Raw genomic sequence first — 12,025 nt, 5'->3', positions numbered from 1 at the left:
AGAGAGAGAGAGAGACGCGTTAACTCTCGTTGGAAAAACAGCATGTTATAAGCCCAGAGGCTCCAGCAGCGAAAATGGCCCAGTAAGGAAAGAAAAAAAGGATAAACAAAATATTTTTGGAAGAGTAATATCATTAAAATGAATATCTCCTATATATACAATAAAAAGAACTTTTACAAAACAATAGGAAGAGAAATAAAAAAGAATAGTGTGCCAGAGTGTACCTTCAGGCAAGAGAACTCTAACCCAAGACAGTAGAAGACCAAGCTAGAAAGGCCATGGCACTACCCCTGAATAGAGATGAATGTTTTGATTTTGGAGTGTTCTTCTCATAGAAGAGCTGCTTATCATAGCCAAAGACTCTCTTCTACCATTACCAATAGGAGAGTGGCCACTGAAGAATTACAGTGTCATAACCCCTTGGGTGAAGAATTTTTTGGTATTCTTGCTGTTGGCAGGTGTATATGGACAGGGGAGAATATGTAAAGAATAGGCTAGACTATTCATTGTGTATGTATAGGCAAAGGGAAAATTAACCGTAACCAGAGAGAAGGATCCAATGTAGTACTGTCCAGCCAGTCAAAAGACCCTATAACCATCTAGCAGTAGAATCTCAATGGGTAGTTGGTGCCCTGACCAACCTACTACTTATTAAATATATTATGCATGAAAACTTCCGAATGAAAGAAGTTGTTAAGTGTTTTGCATTGAGTGTCTCATCGTGTACACTATTTTCCTAACTATGAACTTTTACTTCTAGTAATAAAGGGATTTGGAAGCACCCGCTTTCATTCTTCTCTCTTAGCACTGCATGTATAAACTAGTAATGTCTACACAAATGTTAAATACCAATCATTAAAATGTAAAAGAACAAAACTGATAATCAATCACACCAAAACTCATAGATATATAGAAAATGTTTCATTGAATAAATTATTGTGCCAGCTGGGATTATCTCGTCCTATTTAAATTCAATAGTGAATTATGATCTTTTTGAGTCTTTTGGAAGTGGCCCGCTTCAACAAGCGGAAACCTTATCGAGAATTATTAGTTGGAAAAAGTATGTGGTATTTCTCTCGCCTTTTTTTTTCTTTTTTAAATGTGATAATTGAGACTTGTATCACATAATTTTGTTGCGGGAGATTTACAGAATGAGATCACGGCTCCCATTAATGAGACAACATAATTCAACTCCCCAATATATTCCCGACAGATTTGTTTGCGCGTCCTAAAAGGTCTTATACGTATGTATGACATCTGTTTCATTTATACGGAAATAAAGTTTGTATGAAAAATTTTTAGATGCTCATGTTTAAAAGAGCAGGTAAATGTTTTTTTTTTTTTTTTTTTTTTTTTTTTTTTTTTTTTTTTTTAACCTGAAAATTATCATTCTATTAGAATTCAAATTCTGCAATAACCGAATTAGTTTCTCTGCCTTCATTGATGCAACTTCATAGTAGATAACATAGACTGGTGGCTCCTTTCCTTGTTTTTCAAGAGACTTAAATATAAGAAAGGCTCATCTGCAGTATATATATATATATATATATATATATATATATATATATATATATATATATATATATATATATATATATGTATATATATATATATATATATATATATATATATATATATATACATATACATATATATATATATATATATATATATATATATATATATATATATATGATAAATTTTGCACATTTTTACGTGTTTTTCGTTAAGAGAATCCAGACATTAATGTATCAAAAATATATATGGCTTATTTGAATATATATATATATATATATATATATATATATATATATATATATATATATACATATATACATACATATATATAAATATATATATATATATATATATATATATATATATATATATATATATATATACATATATATATATATATGTATATACATATATATATATATATATATATATATATATATATATATATACACACACACATATATATATATATATATATATATATATATATATATATATATATATATATATATATATATATGTATATATATATGTATATATATATATATATATATATATATATATATATATATATATATATATATATATATAAGTCATTGTAAGATTCCATTCTGTCTAATGATAACCTAAGAAATAAGAAGGTAACGCTGGCATTGGTTGCTTTATCATTAACGGTAGTGAAGAATGCTTTACAATTCACTGGATGCTATTCGTACAGAGATCCCCTGCACCATTTGCCATGGTTTTACGAATAGAGCAATATCCTGGAGTTTTGTTTAAATCTAATCATTCCGAAAAGTTCCGGATCTATGAGGATTTTATTTCCCTTAATTAAAATGGTTGTTGCAAAATAAGAGGAAACCAGAAATGATTTTTGCAAGTAGCTAACTTCAAACTGAGAGAATTATCTCCATTTTATCGATTATGACTGACAAACACCATACGGATCCCATGAATTTCCTAAAAAGAACTTGGTAAGAGAGAGAGAGAGAGAGAGAGAGAGAGAGAGAGAGAGAGAGAGAGAGAGAGAGAGAGAGAGAGAGAGAGATTTTGTCAATAAACTTATATGGTAAAGGGGGTAATGAAGTAGTAATCTAAAATTTGAACGCTATCAGTAGTGTATTCAACTCGATGTGAATGTTTGGTATAAATTTATGCTTTAATTATAAGGAAAACTTTAGTCCCTCAAATATCTCTCTCTCTCTCTCTCTCTCTCTCTCTCTCTCTCTCTCTCTCTCTCTCTCTCTCTCTCTCTCTCTCTCTCTTATATATATATATATATATATATATATATATATATATATATATATATATATATATATATATGTGTGTGTGTGTGTGTGTGTGTGTATGTATAAGGAACTGGCTATCCATTGATGTACCTAGCCAATGAATCCTCTTTGGTTTTAATCAGTCATGGAGAGAGAAGATGGCAGAATGGCCCCCAGTCCAGGGTGTAGCGAGGTGCTAAAACTCGTCCGGTTTATAAATACTAAAGAAAAATCGAACATAGGTAATTAGAATAAGAGACAAATTAATCAGATTTGGAAGTTACAGCAAGTGAAGTGAATTTAATGAATATATATTGGATATCTTGGTCCTAACTGGAACACGTTTTAAGGTGATTGGTAAGGAAACTTTAGACCAAGGGAATATGCATATCTACTCAGGGAGATCAGATGTAGTTGAAAGAGAAGAGGTAGGAATAATGATGACACCAAGAGCAGAAAAGTCATCAACCGAGTGGGGAGCTGTAAATAGTAGAATGTTACTAGCAAAGTTCAAATCAAAGCAGTGCAATATGAGTATTATAGTTTGCTAAGCCCGAATAAATGATTCCCCTGAAGAAAAGAAAGATGAATACTATGAAGAACTCCAGAAGGTAATAGATGATATCCCTGAGAGATATGAATATTGTGTTTGGCGACTTCAATGCTAAAGTTAGAAGAAATAATCAATGGATAGAGAATGTGATAGGTGCCAAGGGTCTTGGCGAATTTGCAAATGAAAATTGAGTACATTTCGTAAGTTTCTGTTCAGCAAACAACATCATTGCAGGTACTTCTTTAACAGAAGGATATCCAAATGTATATTTGGACTTCGCCATGTGGCAAGTAAAAAATCCAGATATATCACATTTCCATTAATAAAGAGAGAAAGAATACTCTGAAAAAAATGTAAGGAGCTACAGTGTCACAGATATTGGTAGTGATCACCAGCTCTTCATCGCCACACTGATATTGAAACTGATAGCACCCAACAGAAGGATGGATAGAAAACCTAGGTTTTATAAAACTAAGCTTTTAGAAAAATAGTACAGAGAAACATTTGAAATTTAATGTAGGAATCGATTTGCAGTCTTGGAGACTTTAAGAGACGAAAGCAGACAATTAATGAAGAATTGTGTGATATTAAGAACATATATCAGTCAGTTGGTAGTGAAATCTTGTTACACGTAGTTACACGGTGAAAGCCATGGTTATCGATTGATACTTAGGATACTATAAGAAGACAAAGACAGGAATTGATTGTTGAAAGTTTTCGAGGAAGTAATGAAAATTAAAAGGTAGACCATGCTAAATATCCCAGTATTGATAGTGAGGTCAAAAGAAAAGACAGGAATAACTAGAGGTAATATTCAGACAGTAAAGCAGATGAGGCTGCAAAGCTATGGTCTCATGATGTGGCTAGTGTGTAAAAATTGCTCATAGGATTATTGACGAAATCTCGAATAGGGCAAAAAAGAAGCATATAACTATCAACAAGAGGGATGGATCCGTTATAGCAACACGAAGATGAAGAAGGGCAGCGTCGGATGGAACACTTTAACGAGGTTTTGAATAGGATATATGAAGGGAATAATTTTATTGATATACCTGAATCTGATTAAAACCTTGATGTGCTCATGAATGAATTCAGTTTGTTTAAAGTCGAAGCTACCCTCAAAACACTGAAGAGATCGAAAGCCCCAGGACATGATTGGATAACATATGATATGATACTGGCCGAAAAAGAAGTGACTCCCTGACTACTTACAAGAATATTTTGTAAAATGTGGCATGAAGAGGCAAAACCTGCTGGATGGGAGTTAGCAAAAAGGAGATCTGACTGAATGCAATAATTACATATGCATAACACTTACGTGAGTTGTTATGAAAATGTATAGTATGCTAATTCTAAAGAGACTGGAGAAAACGATTGAAGAAAAGCTGATAGATGAAGAAGCAGGATTCAGAAACGTAGAAGTTGCACTGACCAAATTCTAATTTTAATACATGTTTTGCAGTAATGGGTAGAATATAGAAATTATCTTTTGATGGCATTTGTGGACTATGAAAAAGCATTTGATAGTAAGCACCATCTAATTATTTCGAGAGACCTGTGTTATTATGGAATTCCAATTTAATACGTAAATTTGATTAAGTCTGTTCATGAGCATAACAAATCAAAGTTAATGTTACTGGAGTCATCAAATTAGCTTCCAGTGAGCAAATGAGTACTCTAAAGGCATGTGTTGTGACCTATGTTTTTTTTTATCCTCCTCATGGATTTTGCAATTCATAGAACAGTCAAAAATGCTGGACATGAATTGGACTGGATTGGTTATAGGAATTTAGCAGACCTAGAGAATGCTGATATTGCTGTCATTATTAGCAAAAAAATCACTGGACTTACAATTTTTACTTACCAGAATGCATAAAATATCACACGAAGTTGGGCTGAAGATAAATAAAAGAGAGACAAAAATGACAGGAACGGAGTATGCAATGGAAGATGAAATATCATTGAAAGGAGAAAGAATTAATACGGTAGAATATTTTTAAAATTAAGTTTTTAGGAACTATGTTCTCTAATACAGGGTCTTTAGAATTTAAGCTTAGTAATCGACTGAAAAGACCAAAATTGGACAATGGCTAGGTTAAGTAAAATTTGGAGATGAAATCGTCTGAAATTACATATTGAAATCAGACTATATATTAGTTTAGTGAGATTGGTGTTATTCTATGGGCATGCATCATGGTATGACAATGAAAGAATCTCCAATAGATTTAGTTGATTTGAGAACAAAGCCCCTAGAAGGATATTGGAATTAAATGGCCGGACAGGATTAGAAATGAAACTGTAAAAGAGATTATTTGAGTGCCATTTGTGGATGAGATCATGATGAGGGGTAAATGGAGATGGTTGGGGCTTGCTCCTCGCACTCCCTAAGAGAGATTTGTTCAACAAACGTTCAGTTGGGCTCCATGAAGGACTCGAAAAGTTTTGAGACCAAGGACTATGAAAAGAGAATTAGGAGATGATGAATAAAGAAGTATTAAATTGAACGCTCAGGGTAGAGACGACTGGGGTTATCTAATCGAGGTCCTTAGCATCAATAAGCGTAAGAAGGAGTTAATGAATATATATATATATATATATATATATATATATATATATATATATATATATATATATATATATATATATATATATATATTATATATATATGTATATATATATATATATATATATATATATATATATATATATATATATATTTATTTATATATAAATATATATATATATATATATATATATATATATATATATATATATATATATATATATATATATATATATATATATATATGTATATATATATATATATATATATATATATATATATATATATATATATATATATGTATATATATATATATATAATATATATATATATATATATATAAGTCTTTATATCTATTAAATGTAACGAAGAATATTCCACTTCACTAATAAATAAATATATTTCTAAACAGAATATTAACGTATATCTCAGTTTATTTTGTACGTAACTGCCATAAGAAACTGCCGTAAAAAACAAGGGTATACAGATGACACTTTTAATGTATCTGTATTTTGGCTCAAGAACAATGTATTGTAAATCATTTATATCAGGCAAATATACGTAATCGTTTGCTCTGAATGTTTTACTTTCACTGGAAGTTGAAACAATCGGATCGATAAAATTTGATATGCTTTTTTTCAAGGATGTGGTGAAGAGAGGCAGAACTTCCTAACTGTGTTGAAAAAAAAACTCAGTTTGAATAACTAGTTTTTGACCACTTATTTTAGATGTCGAACGAATATTTTGGTGCTACTTTTCTTTGTGGATTTTTTTTTTTTATTTAAACTTTGTTCCTGTTTACTATTTCTAGATTATGTGCGAGCCATCTATTAAAAAATTGTTGGTTGTTGTTGTACTGACTTGAGAATATATTATGGAGAAGAATTTGATAAATATTTGGGTATTGACAGACATTTCCTCTGCAGAAAACCTAATTGATTTTGCATTGTGTATAGTACGTAGAATATAACAGAGGACTAAGGGTTTCCCTTGACAACAGCTCTAGTGGTAATTTTCAGCTGAATAAATGGAGTGTTTTTTTTTCATGAAAATAAATTGGGAACACAAATAGAATGAAATATAAAGATTATACGAGCATAGAATCAAGGAAATGACATTCTAATGATTTATAAACAAATGAAGATAAGATAAAAGTAGTTAATTGAAATTCACCATTGCCTAAATTATTTTCCCGAAGTTTATTTAAAAATTTAGGAATCCATTCACCAGCAAATCTGACATGAAGGAGTTTTCGTTTGCTAAAACTCCTCCTCGTTCACATTTTTTTTTCTCGTGTAACAGCAATAAATGATCCAATCCTCCTATAATGATATCAAAGTCCTTTTAATGTATGATCCCATTTCACTCGGCAACAATGAAATGGCATTTGCAAATCTGCCTCGAGATTGTTGCATGCAAAAAATAAGTATGATATTTTGCCTTTTCTCAATGTCTTGGGTCTCGGATACTTAATACCTTTGAAACGTCAGTATTTCGAAATCATATATTTCCAGGACTAAGCCCTCATTTTTTAAGTTTGGAACCCAAATTCTACAAAATTAATTCGATAAAAGCACTGTTATATAAAGGTTATTATGTTTGGTCAATTTATATGGGGTTCCATTGGGAAGAACATTTTCTAAAATACTTTTTTTATTAACAATGGGTTCCCTCTGAACCTCTATTACAATGAAGTCAAGAAGTTTTTAGGTTAAATTTACAGTCAAAATTTAGCAATTCAAAAGGTCAGTGAGAAAAACAGATTTTGAGCAAAGTGAAACATCTATTTTTGGGTGAGATAGCCAAGTCATCCTGATGGAGGGATCCTTTAGGTAGCCTTTTTAAGGGATATTTTCTACAGTGATAGTCCCAGAGAAATAAACTGAAGATTTCTAGAATTCTAACCCCTGGCGCGATTCATCAATAATATAACTTTCAGGATGTCACATAAAATCAGGGGACGTATTTTTAGATACGACTCATAGCAATCTTACCCGGAATAGATTTAACTCTTTGAAGGGGGAGAGTGGCTAATGAAGGAATTGCTGATCTCGGTACCCGGTGGACCTCCTATCCACACTACTACCGGCCACCATTCCTTAATTTTGTTTAAGCCGGAATAGCCACAGATAGAGTAGTTTCAGGGGGGAGGGTGAGTTTGGCCAAAAAAAAAGGGTGTGTCCATCAGGACGACATGGCTATCTCACCCAAAAATTTATTTTTCGCTTTGCTCAAATTTTTTTTTTTTTTTAGGCTCGGCAATGTCGTGCTGATGGAAGCATACCAGAGAATTAACTTTTAAGTACAATATCTGTGGGTTTGTATAAGTGCTTTCTATCTTGAATGTGATCCTTGTCTGGTCTCTTAGACCTGTATATGATATTACTGTTATCTATCATTTCCACTAAGCTTTAAACTGGCTTAGGGCTTCCTTCCCCCTGCAGGGAAAGTGATTAGAGATTACTTTTCTCATACCTTGGAAATCTGTACTCTGATTTCAAGTTGGGCCCTGCTAGTGTTTAATTAAAACTCTAGTACACTTTATTCGTCTGTAACTGAGATAGCAGAAATAAGACGCATATACGTTTAGTATTTCTACCTTGCAACTATATTATCAAATGTAGTTACAATAGGGTATGAATCTGATCCAGCATTGAAAACACATCAGGGCCCATATTTTCTCTTGTCGAAAAAATATGGAATTTCATCGAAAGGATGCCACTCAATGGAGATGTGAAACCAAATCTGACTGACTTGTATAGATTTTGGGAATACATGAAAACCATGACGCAGCGTTCACTCGGCACTGGTGTTATTGGTCAGCTATGCACCTTTATGGAACAGTGTGTTAATCATCGTTGTGATTTGCACTCGAGGGTAAGTGTTCCAATGCACCCGATGCACTGAAAAGTCCCAAAGCAGTTCACTGTTCATCGCAGCGCTAGACGACCAGTTTTATAATACTACCCGCCACCACAATAATATGTTTACTCCATGTACTTGCTTCGTATAGTGTTTGTAATAGACTCTGGATGATCTCCACCCAGTGTATGAGCGGAGTCTTCCAAAGCCCTTGCATTGGAAGATTTTCAATGAAGAAGCAACTTTCCTTGGATCGTAACCTGCGGGTGTATTGTCAGGATCCGGTCTGCGAATGAGGTAGGTGAGCTTTGCTCTCAGTTGTCTTAGGGGTACGTTTTATCCTGAGGTTTTCGCCTCTGATGAGCTGTCCTCCCTTGAAGTCTGAGGTTCTTCGAAGATAGACCTTAAGACACTCTACTGGGCACAGAGAAGTATCTTCCTTCAGTGGGCAGATTCTCCAAGGACCCCACCCTTTGGTGGGTAGCTCATTCTTGGCAAGAAAAGCAGGACCAGAAAACAGGTTCAGTTCTCCTGTCTAGGAACTGAATATGGCCTTCATTTCTAGATAAGGCACCTATTCCACTAGCTCTAGCCCCTGAGGCTATGGCAAACAGAAAAATAACTTTCTGTGTTAGATCACTTAGAGTACAATACTTATTGTTTAAATTCGCAGCATGGTGCGAGACTTGTCCAAAGACCGAGTGATGGGCTTTGGAGGGGTTGCTGGCTTGAGTCTGTTAGATCCTCTAACATACTATTCTCATTGTTTTGATTCGCAGCATGGTGCGAGTCTTGTCCAAAGACTAAGTGATGGGCTTTTGAAGGGTTGGCTTGAGTCTAGCGCATGCTTTTACGATCTTATTAAAGATTTCACTAGAGAGGTCCACTCCAAAGGTGTAAAGAAGTGGTTTAGCCAGGGCTGACTTACACACGGTAATCGTAGTGGAAGCCAGGCATTTTCCAAATAGGAATATGAAGAATAATAAACCGAAATCTATTGATACTTCTGTCAGTTCCTTTGATTTCACAAAGGACACCAATTTCTTTCATGAGGATTCCTATTGTCTCCTAGACGAACTTGACTTATACTCTTCCATGAAGTCAACTTTATCCTTAGAGATTCTAAACCTTTTGTTCGCTGCTAGGACGAGAAAATCGTGAGATGTATATTGTTGGTTATCAAAGCTGAAGCGCAAGCAGTCAAGTTCTGGACCAGATTGGATAATGCTGGGTCCGGCAGAGCGAACTGCTTCAGTTTCAGTTCTAGAACTAGAGTGAACCAGTTGCTTTTGGGCCACTTGTGGGCCACTACTGCTTCTGTCCTTCTGAAGGATCTTAGCTTGTCGAAGACTCTTAGCAGGAGGATGGTTGGTGGAAACAGGTAAATGTGGTTCCACTTTTTCCGTTCGAGATACATAATGACCTTCACCTCTGCTTGAGGGTCCATCTAAGGGGATACATAATGAGGTAGTTTCTTGTTGTCACTTATTGTGAAGAGGTCGGTCTGCAGTTTCGGGACTTTTTCCAAGGTGAAGGAGAATGGGTCTGCTTCTAAGGACCATTCTGTCTCTTTGGGCTTTCACCTGTATAGAGCATCTGCCGTCACGTTGCAGAACCTTTGTATGTGAACTGCTGATAGGTGCCATCCCTTCTTCCTTATCATGTGGAAGGTGGCTAATATCACATGTCCTATGAGAGATGAGATCAAGCCTTGTCTATTTAGACATTTTGCTATCCTTTCGATATTCAGGGCTAATCTGATGTGCATTGTTCTGCGAGGGGATAGTGTCTTCAACGTCAGGTAAACTGTCAGTTTTCTAAACGTCAATATGAAAGGTTTTGAACTGGTACGACCAATTCTTTTGTACTTTCTCTCGTGATAATAGCCACCTTATCCTTTCGAAGAGGAGTGTACCTCCACTGATGGTTGTGGTGGTTACAGGGGAATTGTTCGTGCTAAACTCTTGGCTGTTGACCACGGCCTTAACAGTGTGCACAATAGGGTCAGGGCTAGCCTTGGTTGATCTCTTCAAGCTTTTGTTGCGTGATTTCTCCAGACTCTTGACGCATCGTTTAGGCATGCCTTTAGCACTGGGTCTGTCACTGCTGCATAACTGGAAAGAGTGCGATACTCTTGCCTATTAGTGTTCAGGAATCTTCTTGTGACAGATTAGTCTCTTTGACAAATCCATTTATCTCTTTTCCCTTCTTGAATAGAATGGAGAGATGGTGTGATTTTAAGTCCAATTGGATTTCTAGCCATTGGAACTTTTGAGCTGGAGGAAAGCGAGACTTCTTTGATTAATGTTAAACCCCAGGTGTTCAAGAAACTGAACCACCTTGTTGGCTGCCTGCAGACAAGTAGTCTTCGATGCTTCCCATAGTGGTCAATCGTCTAGATATGCTAGTAATTGAACTCCTTCAGAGTTTAGCTGCTAAATGATTGTGTCTGCCGGCTTCGTGAACATCCTAGGGATCTGTATTCAGTCCGAAGGACATTGCTTTGAAGAATCACTTCTTCTGTAGCATGAATCCTAGGTAGGAGGAGAAAAGGCGGCTCAATAGAAAATGCCAGTGAGCATCTGTTGGGTCTATTGAGGGTGTATTTGCTCCTTTTGATAGAAGGGTCCTTATGTGTTGCCAAGTAAGCATCCGGAACTTGTTGTTCTCAATGAACTTGTTGAGTGGAGACAAGTCTAGAATGAGTGAGTGTTTGAGTCTTTCTTGGGAACACAAAAACAGCCTTCCCTGGAATTTAATGTACTTCGCTTTCCTTCTTACCTTCTTATTCAAGAGTTTTTAGGTATATTCTTCTCACGAGTGGGTGGAGTGTTAGAAGAATTTTGGAAAACGGGGTGGAACTCTGTTCAATTTCCACCCGAGTCCATTCTTTAATAGGCTGTGGGCCCAAGGATCGAAGGTCCTGCAATCCCGACAGTGATATGGTTTGCCTCCCACCCGGAACCCCTTTTTGGTGTGGGGTCCTGTGGATTTATTTCCGTGACCACTTCCTACTCGTCCCCGGGAGGAGTTATCTCCGGGTGAAAATCTCTTAGGACCATTTCCTTTTTGACTTTCGTTGAAAGGAAGTCGATTGCCTCACAACGTGGGGATAAAGAATGGTGACTGAGCCACCAGTTGTTGATGGACCATCTGGAAAGTGGTCTAAGTCTTCCTGGTCGTAGTCACGGCAGAAAATTGTGCATATCTGCATGGTCTCCTGGCCTTCTTATTTTTAGGCTGGGGACCTCCGTCCGA

This window comes from Palaemon carinicauda, chromosome 5 (assembly GCF_036898095.1).
Source record: "Palaemon carinicauda isolate YSFRI2023 chromosome 5, ASM3689809v2, whole genome shotgun sequence".
NCBI classification, from domain to species: Eukaryota; Metazoa; Arthropoda; class Malacostraca; order Decapoda; family Palaemonidae; genus Palaemon; species Palaemon carinicauda.
Note: the sequence above shows the minus strand (reverse complement) of the source record.